The sequence below is a fragment of the Psammomys obesus genome, unplaced genomic scaffold, assembly GCF_907164565.1.
Source record: "Psammomys obesus unplaced genomic scaffold, mPsaObe1.curated_primary_1811, whole genome shotgun sequence".
Taxonomy (NCBI): domain Eukaryota; kingdom Metazoa; phylum Chordata; class Mammalia; order Rodentia; family Muridae; genus Psammomys; species Psammomys obesus.
The window spans coordinates 36,139,057-36,164,579 of record NW_026593286.1 but is presented as its reverse complement, the minus strand read 5'-3'; the positions used below and the strand labels follow the sequence as shown (position 1 = coordinate 36,164,579).

General features: G+C 41.4%; 1 pseudogene; it reads left to right on the top strand.

Annotated features, from left to right (window-relative positions):
- Positions 1 to 13,813, top strand: part of LOC129683822 (60S ribosomal protein L7-like) — a 75,687-nt pseudogene extending 61,874 nt beyond the window's left edge.
- The last annotated feature ends 11,710 nt before the right edge of the window (positions 13,814 to 25,523 follow it).

Below are 25,523 nucleotides of genomic sequence, written 5' to 3'. Positions count from 1 at the left end.
GAAGGAAGGAAGGAAGGAAGGAAGGAAGGAAGGAAGGAAGGAAGGAAAGGAAGAAGGAAGGAAAGAGAAATGAAAAGTTAAAACTCAAGTTGCAGTAGCAAATCCCTTCTTCCTGAAACAGAGGGCTGTTTCTTATGGCTCTTCTACTATCCTGATAGCAACAGAAGTCTGTCAAGCCACTTATAGTGAATGATACATTATAACATTTAGACCTGCTGTTTGCAGTGCCCGGCATTACTAGGATACAATTAGCAAGACTTTATTAATTACTTTCCCCTTTGACAAGCCCACTATGTCCACCTCAAGACCCTGTCTCAAGTGTCTGGAGCCCTGGAGAGCTGAGACTCTGTGCCGAACCTGGAGGCTTCTCTTTCACCATTTTCTTTGCTGATCCTAGTTACCTTCTCAGGCTCTACTCATTACTTCACTGTTGGGCCCATCTCTTCTCTTTGCCATCTATCGTTTTTCTTGAGGAATTATCCAGGCTTTATGTCTTTAAATGCCGTGTTTGTTTAAGACTTTCAGTATTCCAAGCCTATTCATCCAAGCTTTCCATTTCCGTTGTCACTCGATATAGTTATTTAACACTTTTCACACTGAAAACACAACATAATTTTCCTCGGACTTGCCCAATCTCCTCAAGCTTAGCAAATCTGATGAGAGTGCACTACAACTCGGCACTGTCATCACTCTCCTTAGAGTCCATCTGAACCATTCCCCTCAAGTCCGTGCTATAAAACCTGCCAGGGCTACATTAAAATATATTTTTAAAAAATATATATAGAATAAGGTCGCTTCCCGCTTCTGCCCTGCCACCACCCTAACTACACTCTGGCCTGTCAATAAAGCTCAATGCCATTAGTGTTTACCGGCCTACTCTTCCTACCTCAGACTAGCTGGCTGGCTCCAGCTCTCCGCCATGAACAGCCAACTTCGGAAATGCAGGAGCTGTGGTAATTTGTGGTGTCAGTCTCTCCCACTGGGCTACGGGCAGGTTCTCAGTTAGCCCTTTATCTCCATTCACAGCGCAGTGACCAAGCACAAATTTGAGTTTTCAATAAATGGTAAGTGGATAAATAATGGAATGGGTGAGCGTTACAATATACACTACAATGAATAAAGAGATTTATAGATCTGCTTGGCAGAAAATTCAAGGGGTTATTATTAGCTCCATTCACTAGGCATGTCAACTGGAAAGAATGTCACACTTGCTTTGACATATTCATTTTTCTCCTGGATTCGGTTGGTAGAATTGAATTGTCTTTCCCCTTTGCAGAGGCTGATTAATTTAAACAAAAGGGCATGGGCAGTGACCCACACAGCACACTGACCAAACCAGTTGACTCCAATAATTCAATATGTACAAAGAAAATCTGTTGAAACAAGAAAGGCGCTAATGAAGCCAGCCAAAATCAGTCCTAAATGTTTGGAAGGACTAGTATCCTCTATGTATTTTTTAATGATCTCAAAATTGTTCATAAAGAGAGTAGGTAGCTCTGACATATTCCTGGATAATTCAAGTTGTCAGAATATAATCTTTTTAAAGTTTTAATCACATTTATTGTTTATTTTCAATGCAAGTCTACTTGATAATAGTTCACAGGGGCTTACACCTGGCCCAAATTAAAATTTACATGCATTTATTTCCCCAATGACAGTGGCTGCATACTTTGCATTCACATTCATTCTCAGCAGGCTTACTCAAAGTTGTTTTGAATCTGAGTTTTATAATTAGGACTTAACATTTAAATCACATTCAGGAATCTGTGCATATGGTTAAGCAGACTGTCAGAATAAATTATGACCTTACCAAATAGTAATCTGTTTTCATCTTCTCATAAAAGCACTCTTAGATTTCCTAGTCATAGTTTACCCTCATCTAACCTGGGACATTTGTTCATGATGATGGCATTTTGACCATTCTGTTCCAGGACTTCCAGCCTTAATGATATAGTATGGGTCAGCAGCAGAAGGCAAATTCTTACTAAAACATCTAATGTTCTTGTTTATGCTGTTATTATTAACCATACAGCTTTGTCTTTATTAGCATAGCATAGCATGGTTCTTCAATAATCCTGTGTAGGTAAACCCACAATGCATTGGGATACCTGAGGTTCGGGGTCAGGTGACTCTATAATTGGCACTAGGTACTGGCAGACTGTATCATGTATCCAGAAGCCTTTCCAAAAATTCCAGCCACAACATCAGATGTCAGAATGCCCTTACTTCTCTGCATTGTTTGTTTTTTCAGGATTTTGTTTTATTTTGTTGTTTTGCTTTGGTTTGTTTGTTTGTTTGTTTGTTTGTTTTTGCAGCACTTAGGATCAAACCCAAGCTCTTCTGCATGTTAGACAAAGAACCCAAACACTGAGCCACATACCTACACCTGCTCTACTTGGTTGTGCTGTCATTGTTTACTTGGTTGTAGGGTGTTAATTTTTGTGTTTGTTGGCTCTTGTAATGTATCACTGGCTATCCTGGAACTCACAGCAGGCTGGCCTGGAACTCACAGAGATCTGCCTGCCTCTGACTTCAAGGTGCTTCTATAGAAGACATAGACCATCATGCCTAGTAATTGTTCTTAATCTGTACACTCTTATAAGAAACCAGCTCCTGTGCTCGATGTTGGAGTACATGTCTATAATCCCAGCACTCCAGAAGTAAGAAAGAAGGATCTCAGAGTCAAGGCCAACCTGATGCACATAGGCCCTGCTTCAACAGCAAACACACCAAGAAGTAAGCTCACTCTTGAGCCTCATTCACAATAAAGTGTGAGTGACTGGCTCTCTCAGGTGTGTTAGTATTTTGGTATCAAAGAAAGAAATTCAGAACATTAACAATCAAATTCCAGCCTGTAGCGATCAAGTCAAAGATAAATGGGTTGGCGCAGGCTGGAGCACAGAAGGGAAAAGCTCAACCCCATACTCTTAAAATAACATCTGGAAGGATCTTGCAAATGTATCTAAATGTTAAACTTAGTGCCAGACTCCCACAGAAGTTAAACATCAAGTTAAAGCTGCTTCAGACAAATATAATTTTATTCCAAAAATGAAGTCAACATATTATCAGGAAAGGTGGGGAGTTTAAAAAGAGCCGGAACGTGGAAGTTATAAGAAGAGAACAGGGTTCCCAGGGGAAAATTCCGCAGGTAATTACAATTCACGGTTATGTTAATCACATGTGCACTATTCTTCCAAGTGAAATAAAAATTGAAACTATGTTTCTCTCTCCCAAAGGACAGCATAGCCACAATCTGTACACTTTGTTCTTGTCCATCAAAATAATGCAGCTGCTGAACTCCAGTGGCCTCTGAAGCCCCTGACAGAGCACTGAAATCATCTTTGAACCCAGCATCTGTTCATGGGAAATACCACATAAATTTCTGACTATCTCTCTTTTCCCTATAGTGCTATCTCCATTTTTTTTGTCGTTCTGTTATATTTTGACCTACATTGCACTATCAACTTCTCAAATGTCTCTCAATAACTTATAGAAAACTATCCATTTGTTTCCCTTGTTGAAACCTCAGGAAACTCTTAAGATTAAAGTAACTAACTTAACCTGATAAAATTAGACAAACCTTCCTTTGCTGCAATGCTAGCTGTTTTCTTTATTCTTTATATTCAGAAAGTAACTTCTATCCTTTTAAATGTCATTATAGAAGGAAGGAGGCCTTGACAAGCTCTCTAGTTGACTGCATAAACGGAGGGATTGCATTGAAGATACAAAATGAAAGTGCAGATCTAGGGGTGTGTGAGGCAGAGGGGTGTAAGTGCACAAGCCTGACAACATGAGCAAAACCCGAGCATCCGCAGTCCTGGTCTGCACATACAGGGAGATGAGCGCCCCAAACAGGATGCTCCCCCAAAATGCACCGGCCAGGTAGCCCGGCTTTCACACACCCTTCCTCAAATAAGGTGGGAAGGCAAGGAGCAGCAACCAAACACAGTCCCTACGATCTCCGTATGTATGTGCCACAGACACTCACACACAAGTGAGTGTATATTCTTATGTATCTATTTAAAATCTTCAACAAAGCCCATGTTTATTAATTCATTGTTCACAACAACCAGGAAATATGCTCAACAAGATGTCCATCAACATCTAAAGAAAATAGGGTGCAAAAGCACATTGATATTTTATACAGCCACAGGGAAAAAATAATGAAATTGTGACATTTACGGGAAAATAGATGGAACTGAAAATCATATTAAGAAAAAAAAAAGCAGTCAAGCTCAGAAGGACAGATACAATGTTTTCTCTAGTATGCAGAGCCTAGATTTAAAATTCTCTCTGTCTCTCTCTCTCCGTGTGTGTGTGTGTGTGTGTGTGTGTGTGTGTGTGTGTGTGTGTAGATCTATGAGGCTAGAAAAGGGATCAAGATATCTTCAAAGGAGAGAGGAGAGTGCTGAAATACATGTGGTAAAAAAGCAGAGGTAAACTAACTAGAAGAAGGAGGGGACCAAGCTGAGGGGGACAGGGACCACAGGAAGGAGAATGGGTGAGAACAAAGGACAATAACAATGTATGCAAAATGCCATAACGGAACCGATTATTTTGCATGCTAACCTAAAAATTAATTTCAAAACAATAAAATCTAGCCGGGCACGGTGGCATAGCCCGCAAAGCCAGCACTCAGGGAGACAAAGGTCAGTGGATCTCTGTGAGTTTGAGGCTAGCCTAGTCTACAAAGCAAGTTCCAGCACAGTCAGGACTACATAGAGAGAGCCTGTCTCAAAACAATAAATAAGTCAAATCTGGGTTGGCAAGATGCTCAGCAGGTGAAGGCCCTTTCCACCGAGCCCGATGAACTGAGGTTAATCACAAGGCAAAAGTAGAGTGTTAGTATTTAAGCAGCCTGCTTCCAGATTGCCTAGCGACATATAATGTCACCGTGTGTCACCTGCCAGGTAGCCACACCTGGCAGGCGTGGTTAAGTTGCTCCTCAAAAGGTTCAACCTACCACTTCATCGCTCACTTGCCCTCTTGCTCTCTTGCCCTCCTACTCTCTTACTCTCTCCCCCTTCTCTGTCTGGGGGGGGACCCTCCCTTCCTCCTATCATGTCTCCGTCTCTCCTTCTCTCTCTCTTCATTTCCATCTAATAAACCTCTTTTATATAAAATCTGTTGTGCGCATCATCATTTCATTGGTCCTAACAAAGAGAAGCAGTTTCCAAAAACTGTACACTGCTTGTGCGTGTGTGTGTCTGCGTGTGTTTGAGTGTATGTTCATCTGTGTGCAAGCACGTGTGTGTGTCTGTGTGTGTGTGATGCTGACAATGTATGTGTAGGCCCATAGAGTCCAGAAAAGGAAGGCCCTTGTCCTGCTTCTAGTCCCCACCTTTTTGCCTTGGGACAGAGCCTCTCACTGAACAGGGAGCTAGGCAGGTAGCCCCGAAGGCCCAGGGATCTTGCCTGTCCCCACCACGTACAGTCACAGGCACTGCTGCACAAGAGTTCTGCAAAGCAAACTAAGCGGAGAGAGCTCTGACCTCTGAGCCATCTTCCTGGCCTCAACAACCATGCTTTCTGGCATCTCCTAGGTATCCAAGTGTTTCTCTTTGTTGATAAGCAAAGGGCTGCATCACAGGTGACTAGGGCAGTTATGACAGAGGTAGAGCCTGTTTCTTTTGACAGTGAAACCTGGGGAAAAACATAGCAAGAATTTTTAAATTGCTATTGAGTTTTAACCTCAGTCTTCTCTATTGGAGGCCAAGGTGCAGGTCAGTGAGACAGCTGATTGAACGAAGGCGTTTACTTGCAACGAGAAGTGACAAACTGAGTTCGATCTCTGAGTCCCACAGGGTGGAAGGAGGGAACTCAGTTCAGCAAGCTGTCCTCTGATCTCCAAATGCACACTGAGCACACATACAACATACATATAAATGTAAATTTAAAATATTTTTAGAAAAGGTTTATTTTATTTATATGTATGCATTTGTGCCTGTGTGTGCACATATGTGCATGGCAGCCCCTGGGTCTGGATTTATGAGCAATTGTAAGCTGCTTGAAGTGGGTGCTGGGAATAGAACAGCATGGACTCTTAACCGTTGAGCTGTTTTTCCAGCCCATAATTCTAAAAGCTTTTGAAGGGCAAAGTGTTTGGTTTAGAGTTGTTTGCAGTAGTTTTCTTTATTATCAAACAAAAACCACAAGGTAGTGTATGATTCTAAAAAAAAAAAAAAAGAAGAAGAAGAAGAAGAAAGAAAGGAAGGAAGGAAGGAAGGAAGGAAGGAAGGAAGGAAGGAAGGAAGAGGGTTTTAAGAACTGATTTATTTGAAAAATTTTCCCACTAAACAGATTTCCTATTTTAAAACAAGACTCAATGACTAACTTACTTCTTTATCCAAAGAAGAGCTTTTATCCGAAGAAGAGCCAGTTCCCACAGATCTGTAAATCATAGTCTTGAAAGCTCTATTTTTTAATCCACATCTCCTGACTCGCCATGCACACATGCAGAAAGGGCGACACTGCCTGCTGACATGTTTCCAGGTGGACACCTGTGTGCTGTGCAGACACTCACGTGCGTCTGTGATCACAAATGATGAACACAGGCTGGGCTGGCAACTGGAAGCCATGGCAGAGAGTCCAACACACACATTTGTCCTGTTTCTGTTTATATATTTTTTAAAAAATGCTTCCTTGCTGTAATAAGGCTTATTATCTTCCTAATTCAGGGGTTGGAGAGATGGCTCAAAGTTTAAGAGTGCTTCTGCCAGCTGTTCAGAGGTCCTGAGATCAATTCCCAGCAACCACATCGTGGCTCACAACCATCTTTAATGAGATCTGGTGCCCTCTCCTGGCCTGCAGGCAGAATACCGTATACATAATAAATAAATAAATCAAAAAAAAAAAAAAAAGAAGAAGAAGAATGTTTTCCTTGAATCAGTCTTGCTGGTAATCTATCTTCCATTTATTTTTAAGTGTATAGATGCTAATCCTCAAAATAAATAAATAAATCTTGTAAAGCCGAAAGCTGAAATGATGCTAGGCACTGAAAATGGAATATCCATTCTAGTCTGAATCTTCCTGGGTTCTCATATATTCTCTCATATATCCAAAACATCTCCATTCAACATTTCATGACTGTTCAGATATTGAAGAGGACTCCACATTACCCCAAAGAAGAAAAATCCACAGTTAGTCAGTTTCTGGTAAAGTCACTAAAAGTAGCAAGGGACTTACTTACTCCTGAAGTGGAAGTTTCTGCTTTCTTTGAAGACTCAGTTGTGTCACGTGATGTTTTGCTGTGAGCTGTCTCCTGCTAGGTACCTTACTTTGGCCAGCTGAGAACATCTGTAGGGAAACTTTGAGAAGAGGAGGTATACAGAAGTCCATGGGCAGTGAGACAATGCTTTTTGGATCGACATGGATACACTGGTCTTTATCGTTCCATGCTTCACTTGGCAGAGAGAAAACGTTCCAGAGAACTTCTTGGGGCCAATCTAACTGAGTCTTGCGGCTTTCGCTGACTTGTTCTGATCTGCTGAATTGTGCTGATTGGTATTGCTGTTTGGTATTGGCATTTGTACTGGACTGCTGGTATCCGGACAGACAACAAAGAGTAGACTCACCTCAAGGAACTACTTCTAAAAGGGTCTACAACCAAGCCAAACATGATGGCTCATGCCTTTAATTCCAGCACTCAGGGAGGCTGAGGCAGACAGATTGATGTGAGTTCAAAGCCAGCCTAGTCTACAAAGTCCAGGATAGCCAGGGCTGTTACACAGAGAAACCCTGTCCCTGTCTCAAACAACAACAACAACAAAAAGATCTACAACCCCCTTTTCCTCATAACCTTCTTTCTCCCCTACCTCTAGTCAGTGGGTTGGAAGGGTAGAAGTATTTAAGAACCCTAAATAGCAGAAACCGATACTCCAATGAAGAACCATGCATGGAGAGGACCTAGACTGCTTGTTCAGAGGAAGCCCATAGGCTACTCAGTTTCCAAGTGGGTTCCTTAGTAAGAGGTACAAGGGCTGTCTCTGACATGAACTCATTAGCTGACTCTTTGATCACTACACCCTGGGGGGGGGGAGGGTTACAGCCTTGCTAGGCCACAGAGGAAGATGATGCAGCCAGTGTTGATGAGACCTAATAGGCTAGGGTCAGATAGAAGGGGAGGAGGACCTCCTCTATCAGGGAACTAGGGAAAGGGCATAGGGGAAGAGAGGGACAGGGTAAGACTAGGAGGAGAACAGGGAAGGGGCTGCAGCGGAGATACAAAGTGAATAAATAAATAAATAATTTTAAAAAAATGAAGTAGGTTTGTTGAAAAACATGAGCCTACATGCTCCTTACCTAAAAACAGATATTGAGTGAAAGGACTGTACCGGGACCCAAAATGTACTAACCACAAACAGTCAGATAGACCCCAAATATAGCCAGACCTCTTTACATGACTTAAAATGCTACTGGCACTTTATCACCTCATCGCCATTTCCATTTCTTAAAGTCTGAAGGATTGGGATGTACCTCAGTTGGTGCAAGTGTTTGCCTAGCCTGTTGCTGGAGCTTCCCAGCAGAATCAAACAGTACCTAAGTGGGGAGTGAGGACTGAAATAACTAAAGCAAGTCACACTACTCACGGGATCAGCTCGAGAGGGCTGTCAGTAAGACTGCAGTCGTGAGTTTATTCCACAATTTCTTTTCATAGGCAAAGCAAAAACAAGTCACATCAATATAAGAAAGAAGTTCATGAAACTGCCAAACTTGTTTTTATAGACTACTTCCCTATAGCAGATACGGTCCAAGGCCACACAAACACATTTTAAGGAACTTGTCGAAATATCCTCTTATCTCTGTCTTAAGGTGAAGACCAGGGTGAAACATGTTTTTCCCTGAGTACTCAATAACAAAGCAGCTAGACAAACAAGCAGCTCTCCAAAGCCTGTATAATCTCTAGCATCCTGTAAACTAGCCATAAAGGCATCCACCTGTAATCACGAGCAGGAGGGTCCAGAGCTCAGTGTCATCTTTAGCTACATATTGAGTTCAAAGGCAATCTCAGAATACATAAGACTGCATCTCAATAAAAGTTTGACGTTGTTCAAGCAAAGACTTGGTGTTTGAGAGCTCCTACACAATTATGAGGACCAGCATTCAAATCCCAGCACCCATACTACAATCTGGGTACCCCCACAAGCTCCTGTAACTCCAGCTCCAAGGAGGCCAGAAGAAGAAGGACGGCTGGGAAGTGTTCTACAAGCTGTCTTAGTCAGGTTTACCTTGATTTTCTAGAAAGAATGCCCCACACCCACTCGTCAAGGATACCATGACTGGAAACCTAGCCAACTACCCAAGGCTAGTGAAGTCATGGATCCTGGAGGAGAACCTACAACCACCACTTTATTAAGCATGCTCTCTAAATACACTCTAAATATTTGTCCTTGTCCTACCAATAAGTGTAGTTCTCACCCCTCATCAAGGAAGCCTGTGGATGCAAAAGATGGAGACCGTTACAGAAAACTACAGCCAATCAAAATACAGAGTGGCAGAGCCTGGTTCCCATGGATAGATACATCTACATCACGCTCACGCACCTAAGGCTCAGGGGTTACTGCAGAAGAGAAGTTTAAAGAGTATATGAGGAGTAATCTTTCCTCAGAAGCAAACTCCCGAGAAGAAACGGGAGTTTGCTGAGACTTTGTGTCACTGTATCACCAAGAAATGTCAGATGCCACACCCATGGCTGCTTAAATATGACCTGTAAAAGAACAGCAGCAATAGGCATACCTCTGTGAATGGGGTAGGGATGCCCAGGAGGCCTCAACCCTAGCCAAAGAACTACAGGCTACTCAGGAATGCTGAAAGCAGGAGAAATAGCCTTTCCTGGGGGAATTGTTCAAAAACTGGTTATCCAATACCACAAAGGTCAGACCTGAAAATAAACATACAAATAACATTATATAGGCTGAGCAAGCTGTATACATGCATTTAGGGAGATATAGATATAGATATAGATATTTCAACAATTGGAGAAAAGGGCCATGAATTTGAAAAAGAACAAGGATGGTACATTGGAGGGTTTGGAAGAAGTAAGTGGAAGAGGGAAATAATGTAAGTATTTTATAATCACAAAAAAATTTTAAAGGGTTAAAGACAAATTAAAAAATAATAAGTAAAAGAAATCCCCCTACTGAAATACCAGCCAGCATGGGGAACCCAAGCAGACTTTTAAAATGGTGCCAGTATTGACAACGTACCCTTAAGGCAGAAGAAAGTTCTGAGTCCTCGTGGGCTGGCAGGCCCTCTCTGAGACACAAAGAATTCCTAACTTCTAGCCTTATGGGCACTTTTTCCCCCTCCCCTTTTTTTGCTGTGACCCCTCTGAAGTCTTATTTGTAGACTAGTGAAGAAAACACAGCTGTGTGCAGAGGCTGCTTGTCACCTCTGAATGTACTCCATCAGCAGGCTGCCACTTCATCTTGTTTAGGCTCATCGACTGCTTTGCAGAAGGACACCAACGCCCACATCTATCTCCTTGAGACAGGCAGAGAAACAAATCCTTTTTCCTGTCTGTGAACGGGCTGACAAGCTTTTAGTGTGTTTATCTTCACTGAAGGATGATAACCTTGGAAGTGAAAGTTGAAAGAGACTGATACAATTAAGAGCCTTCCTTTGCATTCTCGGGTTTTCTTTTACAGTGTAAAAGACAGGAGCTTGCTTTTTCACTTGTTTACACTGATTTTTCTAAACTTGAAGTTATATTTATACACCAAAGACAGGTGTATCACGTTATGATTGTTTTGAAAAAAAGAAATTCTTCGGTAAGCCTAAAATTCTTTTAAATGATTATGCCCTCAGTATTTTATATACTACCCATCACTCCCTTCATATTATCCAGATTGGTTCCTTCTTGGCTGGTATTTTGTCACCCCATGTCATGTCATATTCACAGTCTTGAGATGCCCCTGATTGTTGTCAAGTCTAAGGACTGTAATTATCTACACTGGATTGACTCAAGGGCAAAAGGGGGAGAAAGCTTGTATTCCACCATTAACTTATATATTAGGGTTCTCTTGTAATCTAGGTTGGGACCATGGCCGAGATTCAATAGATATGATTGTATGTAATAGGAAGGCAGTGTGATCTCCAAGAGGCCTATTTGCATGAGAAACTATGAGAACCCCCTAAGAAAGAGTTCATCCTAACAGAACAAGAACCCAGCTACTGAGCTTTGCCTCAAAGGAGGACTCTGTTTCTGACTCCAGTGTCATGTTTGTTCCAGTTCCAAGATTTTGTGTCTAGTGCATAGAGAGAAAACTCTCCATGGGCAAAGACTGTCCCAGGGCTGTGGACTCCAGCAGGCACCTCCCTGAGCTTCAGGGGTGCGCTGTGGTTCCTAGAGAGTGATTAGCAGTGGGCTGCTGAATGCAGAAGCAGCTGTAACTTGTCAAGGTTCAGAAAGAAGCCCTGCAGTTCACCTCCTGGGGAAGGGCTGAAGCCTTTCAAACAAACAAACAATGAAAACGGTCCTTGAAGCCACTCCTTGCAACCCTCCTCCTCTGTGAAGGCTGCTTTTCTTTGTGAGTTCTTGGCCTTCCAGGGTCTGCATCAGGACTTAATCCTCAGATTACAAGGGTAAGATCCAAATGGGGCCTCAAAAGCAGCTCTACACTGGACTGGTCTGTCCCTCTCTACAGTTAGGCAAGTGCCAACAGAGGCTGAGTCAGCATTGCCCACAGCTGAGCTCTGTGCTTGTTCTGTGTTCCCAAGTGTAGACAAAATAGTCTTGTGGTCTTTATCTGGCCTGCAGGCTTTGTTTAGCTACCCAGGCTTTGGCCTTGAATTATTTTACCGTGACACAAGAATATCTAAAAAGTTATACTATCTGGCTTGGGCTCGGAAGTTGAGATTTCATGTGTTATCCTAATAAAACACAAGGCCTCTCTTTTTCTTTTCATAGCATTTGTGCAGAGCATGAAGGCTATTCTTTGCTCTGAATTGTTTTTCATCCTTCTACCTTTCAACCTCCACAAAATGATCATTAAATCTTACAGCTATGTTAGAGAGCAGTGTTTATTTTGTTTGTTGAGCTTATTTAAACCATGTAAATAGTGTCTTTTAAATAATGTCTTTAAAATAGCATAATATAAAACACAATAATGTCAGTGAAACTCCATGACAGGTTTTAAGAAGCTTAAAATTGAAACACAGGGCCAGGCACAAAGTAACAATTTTTAGTTATTTAGTTATTTTGTTAATTTTTATTGAGTTAAATTAATTATTTTTAATTAATTTATTATCATCATCATATTCGTGTGTGTATGTGTGTCCTAGCATGAACACACCATAGCTCATGTGTAGAGGTTGGAGGATAGCCTGGGGGAGTCATTTCTCTCCTTCCACCATGGCTTCACGAGCTTGAACTTGGGTTAGCAGCTTTGCAGGATATCCTAGTTAGGTTTCTTTTGCTGTGATAAAACAATGACCAAAACAATTTGGGGAGGAAGGGTGTATTTCAACTTATAGGTTATACTCCTTGAGAGAAGACAGAGCTCAAGGCAGGAATCTGGAGGCGGGACCTCAAGCTAACTAAGATCATGGAGGGATGCTATTTACCGGCTTGCTGTCCCTGGCTTGCCCAGCTTTCTGTTTTATACAACCCAGGACCACCCACCCAGGGGAGCACAACCCCCTGCAGGCTAAGCCATCCTACATCAATTATTAGTCAAGAAATGCCCAATCTGCTAGAAGCAATTTCTCAGTTGGGGGCCCCTCTTCCCAAGTAACTCTAGCTGGTGGTAAGTTGACAAAAACTAACCAACTCACCATGCTTGTAAGCCATCTCACTGCGCCTTCAGTTAATTTTTGATGAAATGAATAATCTGTTGGTCTATCAGGAGCAATGATGTGTTCTTACACTCAAGGATGCTTCTTTGAAGAGCTCAGAGGTTAACATATGACAGATTGCATAACAGCAATGTGTTCCGTAGAAAAATAGAGATAATAGATTATATCTCTGAGGACAACATAGTGATAAATTAAATAACTATGTAAGTTATCTAATACATTATCTACTTCAGTGAAAATTGTCTCTTTTTCCCCTCCCCACCTTCTCGGGGGTAAAACCACGGGGCCTGTGCCAGAGAAGAAACCCTTAAGAAAAACTAAAGGAACTTCACAGAGTTGAAAGGAAGCCCTGAAGAAGTTTGCCCCAAAGATACTTCAAAAGGAAAGGAGAAAGCTTACCTATGAGAAAAACAAAGCACCACCACAAAAAAAAAAAAATACAGGCAGGTGCACAGGGCTGAGATCCAAATGGCTAGGATGGCAAGAAGAGCTAGAAACTTCCATGTACTTGCAAAGCTGAAGTTGGCATTTTTCACCGGAATCCGAGGTATCAGTGTGGTAAGCCAAAAGGCCCACAAGATATCACAGCTTTTCTGTCTAAATCAGATCTTCATTGGCACCTTTTTATAAGGCTTAACAAGGCGTCAATAAACATGCTGAGGATTTCGGGACCATACGTTGCATGGCAGTATTCTATCTGAAGTCAGTAAATGAACTAATCTACAAGCCTGGCTAGGAAAAAGTCAACAAGAAGCAAATTGCCTTGACAGATAGTGTATATTCTCTTGGCGAATATGGCATAATCTTTATGAAGAATCTCATCTCAACTATACAGTTGGAAAACACTTCAAGGAAGCAAGCAACTTCCCATGGCCCTGCAAATTATCTTCTCCATGAAGTGGAATGAGGAAGAGGACAACTCCTTCTGACAACTGCTGCTGACAATGGGAAAGACCAGATAAACAGGCTTTGTGGACCAATGAACTTGCCATGCAGTTTTTGTAATCTGGTCAGTTAATAAGCAGGAATAGCTTGGCTAATTGAAGAGAATAGAAAATTGACTCTCCCTTTTCAAAATTATTAAGAATAGCCTCACGGCTCTTGCCGTGAGGATTAAAGAGGCAGTACGTATCACTTGTCTAAGCCCATGTTGCAGTGAGCAGGTTCCTCCCCTCCTAAGGATCTGGGCGAGTTATGAAAGCTCAGTGAGCCACAGTCACCTCATCTGTGACGCTATAAAGTTCCTGGTTGCTCATTATCCTCTGCTCTGCACTAGCTTCATCTGTATTGCTTGGGCTGAGTGTCTCCCCAGCAGCGTGTCACATCTTCATCTTAATTGCCTCACGGAATCCTCACATCAAATGAATGACAAATCTGAAACACTGGGAGGTTAACGAATGCATATCAGTGTATGACACACGGCAGAGCAGAACTCTGACTGCGTGTGCCTACCCGTTATTTAAACTGCCTCTCACCGCTGCAAGCGGTGAGCAGGGCGGACTGTAGGAGAAAATGCAGGCAGGACCTGGTGGCCAGCCCACCTGGCACTGTGCTCCTGAATAAGAAATGTACACCATGGCCCACAAGCCAGAACCCTGAGTTTTGAAGTTGAGGCGAGTAAGGTAGCTGGCCTGGGGATGAGTCTGCACTCTGCATGGCCTCTGCAGTGTGCTTCTTCTGCAAAGAGACCCCGGTGGTATGAGTGCCCACTGTCCAGTCCAAGGAAATGCGCTAACCAATCACAATGGATAGGTTTCCATCATAAGCGGTTGCTCACATGCAATAAAGCAGACACTGTTCCCTGAAACCATCTCCAGAGTGGTTTGTCTCCAAGCCCTTTGCTGACCCATGGCCATTGCTGTTTTGATGGCAGCATATAGCTCAGAAAGAAGAAGAGGAGGAGGAGGAGGAGAAACAGGAAGGGGGGATGGAGGAGGGAATAGTAGCAAATGGATTTTGAGTGCCTGGAACTCATTCAACATGCACTTATCAAGAACATAGCTCCTTCCGTTGAAGTCCTAGAGGTTATAATCCCAAGTCATGGCTCAGACGTGTACAAGGTCAAATCGCCACTGGCACCAACCCCAGAAGACCTACATTTTCCCCTACAAAGAACACTGGGCCATCAGCCAGGGGGGTAATTTCCTCTGATATGATACAGACCAAAAATCACCATATCTGTGACTGGAATCACCAGTACCAGGTGACAGGAGCAGAGGTCATGGTCACAGCCATGCTGTACAGTGTCCTCTTCTTTGCAAGCCATTTCCATCTCTTTCTACTAAAGCAGCAATTAAAGAAATAAATACTTATTTACTTTCTTTGGTCAGAAAGAAAATCGTACATTGTTTGGCCTGAAATAATTTTAAAACTATCCCTGCTAAAATAATGTATTTTAAAATAACACAAAAGAGCATATCATAGTTGCACTCCCTGCCCCTGCCCTGAGTTTGCATAGCTTCACAGTATTTAATTGCTTCCACAGGCAGAGCCTAGGATTTGAAAACTCCACAGCAGTTGTGTGATGCTGTTTTACATAAAAGGATCAGACAGAAAGCTGTCTCCTTGCCCTGTCCTGCACTCTTTCCTCTGTAAGTTTACCCTTCTTTATGCTAGCTTTAATTCCCTGCCAGAAGGCGAGAAATCCTGCCCTCTTTTCTTCCTCTCTGCCAAATTCTTATTGATCAGTTAGTGATGAGTTAGTAAGAGCTTGATGAGAATGCTGCTGTCTAGGCCTTCAATGTCAAGATCAAGGAAGGCTTATAAAGAGACGCCTTTCATCTTTTCCTAAATCAGGGCCTTAGGTAATCCGTTTGTGTCCAGAGGCAATGAGTCCCCCCAGATGAGGGTACACGGCTCACGAACTCTGGCCCCAGTTTTGTCAGCTCATTAAGGATACGGTCTGCCACAAAGTGACTTTTGAACACACTAAGTAGGAAGAATCAAATGGTTTCTGTAGTGACAGGGTCAACTGGATCAGACCCTGAGCCTGGAAATAAATCAGATACTGAAGTAAACAACAAAGAGGCAGAAGACACATCGGTTACAGACAGGGGCTTCTATCTGTCACCAGCAAGCCGCCAACTCTTTTTTACAAACTCAGGTGGTGTTTGTAAGGTGACGTCTTAGCACATCCTGTGCTCCTCGCCCATCTCTCTTGGTCTGTGAGCTCCTGAAGAGCTAGGACCTGATCATGCATATTTTTATTCCATAGTTTGCAGCATATTCTCTTTCATAGAGCGGGTGTTTGATGTGTGAAGAAATAAAAGAGGAAAGCAACAAAAACTCTATGTCCTGTCTCCCGGAGACATTTATAATGAGGTCTTTCGCTGTTCCGATTTCATAAAACCGCAATAGAAAACACGCCACGACTGTGAGGCATAGTAACATTGGCAAGTGGTGGGAGTGAGGGGGGGGCGACAGGGATAAAAATGACTTTTGTTTAGGGACTATGGTGCCCCAGTTTTTATATATCACCTCATCTAATCCTTATGATGATGTCATGTTCAGGCTGTTCTTTTTTTTTTTTTTTTTATGTATCAGATAAAGAAACCAGGTGGCTAGAAACTAACCCACTCAGAATTAAAATCACCCATTCCAAGCCGTGTTTTTCCTCGTGTTATAAGTCTGTTTATCATGGGCCTTTGCGGAAATACATGTAGCCAAGAAAAAGACTAATGAGTAAATAAACTCAAGTTTGTTGTAAGAAGCTGGTGGTGGCTTTTTATGCCAGAAACATTTCTGTGAACATAGTGGATATTCCTAAAACCCTATGAACATTTTGTAAGAAATTGGGCCAGCACCAGCCCCACAAGGTGACAGAGTTCAAGGGCAGGTCTCTGTGCTGAGGGAAATGACATTGTCATAGGAAGAGTCTCTGTAGCAGTCAAACTAAGTTGATTTTCTAGAAAAGTCGTAAAAGTGCGAAGAATATTTTACAAAGCTTCAATGTGATGAGCCCGTTTGCTGACCTAAGGGAATGCTGGCTGCTAGGGAGCATTTTGAACTAAGGGGTCGTAAGGAAAAGGGCCTAGTGATGCTGCTTTCAGTTTCATCTTTTGTTGAATTATTAAGACAATAAAATCATGTTATTCTTTTGTTGTTGCTGTTTTTCTTTTGAGACCAGATCTCCCTTTGCAACCCAGGCTGGCCTGCGACTCCTTATGTAGTCAAGGCCAGACTCAAATATGTGGCACTCCTCTTGGCTCAGCAACAGCTATCTGGTGGCAAATGACATTACTAATTCCTAAAATAAATAAATAAATAAAAAAGCCTGGGGAGAGCCTCCGCAGTTGAGAGCACTTGCTCTCGTGCGGAAGCCCATGTTCAGTTCCCAGAACTCGCATCTATCCTGACCATCTATAACTCCTTTTCTCTCTGCAGAATTATTTTTTAAAAGGAACCGTGGCTGGGATTTGGATAATGAGTCATTCTGTGAATTGGGGAGCATAGCCTTCTCTTCATTGCTGACTTTATAGACTGCCCACAGAAGGAAACCTGGAAGCACGAGGTGAGAAAAAAGCCTCTAAGCTGTTCTACGTGGACACACAGGATGGTAGTGAACGTCTGTCGTTATCAGGACAGACTGAGATCCAACTAATTGATCTGCTTGAGTTCCTAGTGTGGCTAAGGATTGAGTGGTTTCAGGCTCCATTACAGTGAATCGCTCATTAGACTTTCCAAGGTGGAGACAAAAATCTCAAGCTTTTAAAACTCCTTGGGGAAAGCAAAACTATAGGGAAAAAATAAAATAATGCTTGTTTCCATCTTTTTACAATTCAGATTAAATCGGAAGCCTATATACAAAAAAATAAAAATTAAAAAAATAAGAAACGTGATCAAATTGTGTATACTTTTCCTTACACTTATTTTGATTTTACATTTTCTTTTTCATTTTTCTTTTACATGATTCCTGTACTGTTCTTATCATTAACCATATCTTAGGGTTGATCTCCTCCTTCTCTTTAATTTTTCTTTTCAAAAAAGGTTGCCTCTATGTTTCCTCAGGTTGTTCTCGAGCTCACAATGACCTTCCTTCTCAGCCTCCCAGGTAAAGGTGTGCTGTCTTAGGCAGTGGTTTTCTTTAGATAATTAATAATAATAATAATAATAAGTTTTCAGAATATAAATCACCCTTCCCTGTAGACCTAACACTCCTGAGTCACTATTACTGGTTTTGTTGGCTTTATTTTCTAAGAGAGGGAGGGAGGGAAGGAAGAAGGGAAGGGAAGGAGGGAAAAAAGGAGAGAAGGAAGGAAGGAAGGAAGGAAAAGAGAGAAAGAGGGAGGAAGGGAGGAAGGTTTCGAGAGAGGGAGGGAAGGAAGAAGGGAGAGAAAGAGGGAGGGAATGAGGGAAGGAGAGAGGGCAGAAGGGCAGAAGGGCAGAAGAGGTGGGGCAGACCGTGTTGTTCAAACTGCTCTTAAATCTGTGGCCACAAATGATCCTCCAGCCTCAGCCTCCAGGATATACTCCGTCACGCCTGGCTCCTCCATCAGACTGCGAGTTCTTTGGCAGAACCCATGACTAACCTTTTCTTTGTAGCCCCACTGTCTAGTTCAGTGCCTGGGCATAGCAGGCGCTCTATAAATATTTGCTAAAATGAGTTAGCCAGGACGGCAATCATCTGCCACCATCTTGTTTTTAACATGCCATACAGTAATTGGCTATTAAGCTAAATGCTTCTAGGTAAGTAGTTTTTTATGGAAAATAGGAATAATACTTCTCTATTTACATAATGGTAATGAGAAACCAGTGGGTCATACATGTGCTTTAACCAGAATATAGTGATCTTTCAGTTTATGATTCACCGTAATTGTTTCTTTCATTATTTTTATTATCTTATTAACTTTGCTTTGATTCTGGTACCCAATACCGTGTGTTTGATGAAGCGTTATGGGCTGAATGCTTGTTTACCTTCAAAAACTCATGAACTGGAACCCTTCCATACCTCTTAATATGAAGATATTCCTGGTGGAGCCTTTGGGAAAAGCTCTGTGATGAGTGAATGTATGATCTTGGATGTATGAGAGTTGACAAAAACTTTTCTTGATCAGGTGTGCTAGTACACAAAGATGGTGTTCTGAAGACCTGGAAAGAGATCTCACCCAACACTTGTCTTTTGGTTCTTTGATCCTGGACTTTGAAATCGCTACATTTATGAGAAATACATATGCCACCTATATACAGATGCCAACAGATGAGTGCGTCAGATGTCCTGGAGATGCAGTTACAGGCACTTACAAGTGGCCCAAAATGGATGCTTGGAACTGTATTTTGAGTTCTCTGAAAGAGCAGAAAGGGCTCTTAATCACTGAAGCATCTCTCCAGTCCCAAGACCACCTCTTTTCGTGGTAAATGAAGATGTGAAAGCATTTTCAAGCAAAAGTTATCTTTTTTCCAAATTTGACTTGTCATCTGTGATGGTTAACACTGATTGTCAACCTGATTGGCTCCAGAATCACTTAAGAGGGGACTCTGATCATGTCTGTGAGGGATTTTCTAGCTTGGGTTAATTGAAGTGGACAGACTGTCCTTAAATGCGGGTGGGGTCATTCCATGGGCAGGGTCCTGGAGAAAGCTTGATGGACACCAGCATCCAACTCTCTGCTTTCTGGCTGTGGACACAATGTGGCCATCTGCTTCAGACTCTAGCACTGTACTTTTCCTGCCATGATGGACTATAATCTTGAGCTATGAGCCAAATAAACCCTTCTCCCTTAAGAAGCTTTTGTCAGATAGTTTGTTTCAGCCATAAGAAAAGCAGAGAACACAATATGCTAACATTTCTCTTTTCTCTGGAGAGAGTCAGAGCATTGCTTTGGCTTCTCTGAATTACTGAAGACAATCCCTGTGGAGAGGAGGCAGTAGGGTCTCTGGAAACACTGAGGTTAGCCATGTTTGGGTTCAGAGTGTGGAACTCTTGAGAGGAGGATCTCTTGATAATTCAGTAAGGGAACTCAGGTGTGAAGGGTTCATCCAATTTATGATGGAAGATTATCAAAGGAACAGCAACTCTTACTGTGAAAAAGACAAGCAAGCGTCACCAAATGTGATGCTAGATAGAAATATAGCTTCTATAAACTAAAAAATAGAAACGTTAAAGCATAACTAAGAAGAATTAAAATCATGAGATAAAATCTATTATCAAAAACCAGACAGGGGTATGGGGGAGATGAGGGACAGAGGGTGAAAATGAGGGAGGGGGCTACAGTTGGGATACAAAATGAATAAACTGTAATGAATATTAAAAATTAAAATAAAAAAAAACAAAACAACCAACCTCTTCCTCCAATCTCTGGTACCACTGTTCAACTTCCCAATTTATGTGCCTAATGGAAGTGGAGTTAGCCATTTATGCCTGGCTTTTTTCACCTGGATGGTGTTTAGAGGGGTTCTTTTTCAAAAAGGCATTTATTTTTAATACTGTGCATGTGCTGGGAGTGAAGTATGTACACGTGAGTGCCAGAAGGGCCCGGATTCCCTGGAGCTGAAGTGACAGGCATTTGTGCACTGCCGGACATGAGTGCTGGAAACCCAGTTCTTATCCTCTGCAAAAATAGTACACGCTCTTAACCACTGAACCGTCTCCCTAGCCCCACAGGGTTCACTCTTATTATAAAAGTAATTATAATGCTTGTCAAGGGATAAATAGTACCCCATTGTTTATATAAAAACTGCATTTTGTTGATGGGCCTTTGGGCAGTTTTCACCTTTTGGCTGTTATAAATAATGCTGTAAATATTAGCAGGAAGTTTATTACAATGTTATCTCTCAGCATACCAGCAATAAACTAGGTGTTATGCTACTGCTTGATACATGTTTATATGTTTTAATCATCTTTAGCTTCTTATTTATTTCCTTGAAGTAATGCACTATTTCATAGATAAAGATAAACAATGTGTTTGGTTTTCCCTGCTTTCTATTCTTTGTACTTTTGATAGTCTTCATTTCATCTATCTATCTATCTATCTATTTGGAAACACCTCACTGACACAGCCAGACATTCTATTTAATCTAGGTACCTCATGGATAGTCAACTTGCTAGTTACATGCCTACTGTCATAGTTGGTGTCCTTCATGAGCCTGAGTGGACACTTTCTGGGTGAGGCCACCTGTCTGCTACCTGAATGGCTTCCCTCATGTCTTCTATCAAGATTTACTCCTGATGAATCCTTTCAGTTCTGTGTGTCTAAAAACATTCTTATTTCAACTTTGTGAGAGACATTTCCACTTAGGATAGAATTCTAAGTTGAAGCAATTTAAACCATTTCCCCACTGTTTTTTTGGATCACATTCCTAATGAGGAAAAATTGGGATGTGTTTTATTATTGTTTCTCTGTTCATAGTTCCTCTTTCCTCCCCTGTATTTTAATATTAATAATTATTATTTTTATTGTTTTGAGACATGTTCTTCCTATGTAGTTCAGGTGCTTCTGCTCCCCTAGCTTTGGGCTTGCAAGTTTGTACCACCAGACCTGGCCTATGGTTGCTTTTAACAAGTGTCTTTATCAAGAGCTTAGATTAATCATCAGCAGAGAGGCTTCACCCAGAAACTGATGGAAACTTGCAGAAACCCACAGCCAAACATTAGCAGAGCTTGGGGACTACTGAGAAAGAGGGGAAAGAAGGATTGTAGAAGCCAGAGGGCATAAAGACCCCAAACACACACATACAGAGAATCAACTAAGTGGGGCTCGTAAGGACACAGAGATTGAACTGTAACAGTCAGGGATCCTGCATGGGTCTTGCCTAGGCCCTCTGCATATATGTTATGGTTGTGTACTTATTCTTCTTGTGGGATTTCTAAGAATGGGAGTGGGGTTGTCTCTGACTCTTTTGCCTGCTTTGCGACCCTTTTCCTCCTACTGGGTTGCCTTGTCCAGCCTTAATATGGGAGAGGTGCCTAATCTTACTGCAACATGATATGTTTGATTGATACCTCTGGGAGGCCTGCCCTTTTCTGAAGGGAAATGGAAGAGGAGTGGGTGGCAGGGAGAGGCATCTAGGAGAAGAGGAGGGAGAAGAAACAACTCTCAAGATGTAATATATGAAAAAATTAAACTTGCATTTAAAAGAGAATTACCACTAACTTTGAGCACCTGATTGTGGCATAACTTGCTACAGTTTGCCTTATGTTTCTTATAAATCTGAGTTTTATTTAAACTTTTTTCTACTATAATCTCATTCATTTCAATAAATTTACTCATTATTTCCTTCAATATTTTTCTCCTCAAATCTGTTCTTCAAGCCCAAGTTCTGAAACAGAGAGACACATTCCTGTGGACCCAGCTCTGGGAATGCTGACAAGGGGGAAATGCAGGCCTGAAGTTAGTCTGGCCTGCATCATGAGATTCAAAAATGAAAAAACCAAAGTCAGTGAAAAACAACAAAAATGGCAGAAAAGAAATTCATGGTTTAATATGGTTACACCATTGGTTCTCTGTCATTATTAAGTCTGTCTTTTAGACAGAAAGTTTTACAATGAGTAGTGTGAATAAAATTATTATAATTCATTATTATAATACAAGAATATTTGAAAAATGTTCTTATCTTTCCTCCACTAGAATTGGAACATTCTAATTCTGGTTTATGCCTTTCACCCATGCCTATACATGGCACAAATATTTATCTATGTAGGTGGGGCATAGAGAGGTGTGCAGGTGAGAACACAGGCATGATGCATGTGGAGGCATGTGGAGACACAGGCATGTATGTATGTGGGGGCACAGACATGTATGCACATAGGAACTTTATACATTTGTGGCGAAGACAGCTGTTATGATGGTAATAAGTTTGTAGCTGGACATTGTCAGCCATAGTTTGGGCTAGTGATGGTGTTCTCCAATAAACACAGAAAAGTGAAAATTGTCTATGTCTAATTTCTCTTTTCTGGAGCCTCACCGTGTGTCAGAGAGGCACTTTGTACAGCCACAAGGCTACTCAACTGCACATTTTTTGCCTAGAGAAGGCCTAGGAGGAGAGCAAGCCTTCCTAAGAAAAAGCAATTAAATTTGCTCCTACACCCTACTGCAACTTTGCTCATGTCGATGTTTCTTTGCCTGAAACGCAGCCATCTCCCTGAGGCCTTCTGTTCTTGCAAGTCTCTAGAATAACCATTCACTGCATCTTCCTCAGTTTACCTACAGCCCTGTCAACGCTACAGTGATACTGAGGTTCTGACAGCTAATCAGGAGAGTAGGTAACTTATTTATAAATTAGCTATTGTTTCTAGAAAAATTTATTTATGGATACTGGTTATTTTGAAACCTGTATCCATAAATTAAAATGTGGGGAAAGAGTTAATTCGATGAAAAAGAAAAAAAAAAACAGTAATGAAGGTGTTTAGATTGAATTTCTACCCTGTCACACACTGTGACCTTGAACAAATTACTTAGCCTCCCGGTGGCTTAATTTATACAGCTAAAGATGGGTAAATCAGCACTTACATTATTTACAAAGAGGTTGAGGGTTTACCTGACATAGTAATTAGTAGGACTCTATTCTTTTGGTAAAATTCTAACTCTGCTGGAAATTTACACAGATTTAATTTATAGGAAAGCTTGATGCTGAAATTGCTACTAATTTTTAAAGGAACTATCCAGCTATAAAATTGGCAAATGTTTCCCTTGGGCAAGATAAAGGAATTTGCTTTGCTATGAACCCATCAGCTATTAGATCAGGGTATGAGACTAGATTGTTCAAGTCCACCCATATAGTTTGAATAGAAGTTAGGATACTTCCACACACAACCCATCTGAACTGTAACACTCATCGCATCTGTGATCATGTCTCAAAGCACTGCCTTACAGCATACAGATAGACAACCAGGGAACCAGGGCCGTGTCGGGGGTGAGGGTAAAGAGGGCTTTCACTTTTTAACAATTTTACTAAAAATAAAAAACATTGCAAAATCCTAATTTCATGAATTGTCTGTTAGTAATATCATTTTTGTCTCATTATTAGAATGCAAATCTCAAGAGTATAAAGGTTTATGTCTATTTTCTTTACTACCTGTTCTAGATATTTTTTTTTGTGTGTGTGTCAACTTGACACAAGCTGAAGTCATCTAAAAGGAAGAGGCCTCAGTTAAGAAAATACCTTCAAAGACCAGGCTATAGGGAAGCCTGTAGGGCATTTTCTTAATTAGTGATTGATGGAGGAAGGCCCAACCTATTGTGGGTAGTGCCATCCCTAGGCTGGTGGTTCTGGGTTCTGTAAGAGAGCAGGCTGAGCAAGCCATGGGGAGCAAGCCAGTAAGCAGCACCCCTCCATGCCCTCTGCATCAGGTCCTGCCTCCAGGTCCCTGCACGGAGTTTGAGTTCATGCCTTGACTTGCCTCGGTAATGGACTGTCATCTGGAAGTGTAAACAAAATAAACCTTTTCCTCCCTCAGTTTCCTTGTTCAGGGTGTTTCATCACAGCAATTGAAACCTTAAGACACTACGTTTGGGGACTGGAGAGATGTCTCAGAGGTTAAGAACACTGACTCTTCTTCCTAAAGGTCCTGAGCTCAATTCCCAGCAACCATATGGTGGCTCATAACCATCTATAATGAGATCTGGTGCCCTCTTCTGGCAGGCAGGCACACATGCAGGCAGAGTACTATATAAATAATATAGTATATATTATATAATATAGTATATAAATCTTTAAAACAAACAAACAAAAAAGACTATCTTTGCACCATGTCCTAGAACAATGCTTGAACATAATAAAATTAAATATTTGTTTAATCATTAAAGTACTCTCAGTTATGGATGCCGGACTCTGTTTCTTTTAATCTCAAAAGAAGCACTGAATTTTCCAGTAAATAATTATGAGGAAAAAAAGCCTCATTTGGGGTTCATCAAATTATATAACATCAACAATTTGAAATATGCCTTGAGAATATTTAGAAACAATACTCAGAAGCCTCCCTCCTCATTATTACATCTATTAATAGGTGGCCCTTGAAGCCTATTGCCCAAAGCCTGTATTGGCCTAAATTTATATATATTTTATATATGCATCTTATATATATATGCATCCTTTTAGTCTCAAAAGTCTTGCTTTAGACAACAGAATATATTCATATTCCTACTCATCTACCCTATACACCAAAAATTTAGAATATAGATTTAGTTTGCAAGTAAATTCTTCCCTCTAAACAAAGTTTAAACCATATCTTGAAATAATCTGAAGAATGGATCTATGAGCAAACAGCAAACCGAATGTACTGTGTTAGAATAGAAAAATAATTACCTAGATATTATCAATTTTACTCAGGTGTACTGGGCACACCTGATACACTGAAGCAGGAGGGTGATCTTTAGTGACCAGGCTGGGATGCACTACTTAGCACTAACTTGTCTTAGAATGAAAGAAGAAAGAGAAGGAGAAACAGAAGGAGGCAGATTGAAGAGAAGAAAACGGAGGGGAGAAGAGGGGAGAGAGGAGTGGAAGGAGAAACGGTAGAGTGGGAAAGGAAGGGGAAAGGAGGAAAGGAGGAAAGAAAATGGAGGAGGAAAATGTCAACAAGCTAGAATAATTTCAGTATCTCACTAGCTGAGTGCCCATAGGGAAAAAGGTTTAAATTTTCCAACTGAAGAAAACAGAAAAACAAACACACACTTTAGGGACCCATCTAGCTCTATTCTCTAATTCATCAGTTTATCCATTGCATTTCATCCTTCATTTCTACTTTGTGTGTGTGTGTGTGTGTGTGTGTGTGTGTGTGTGTGTGTGTGTGT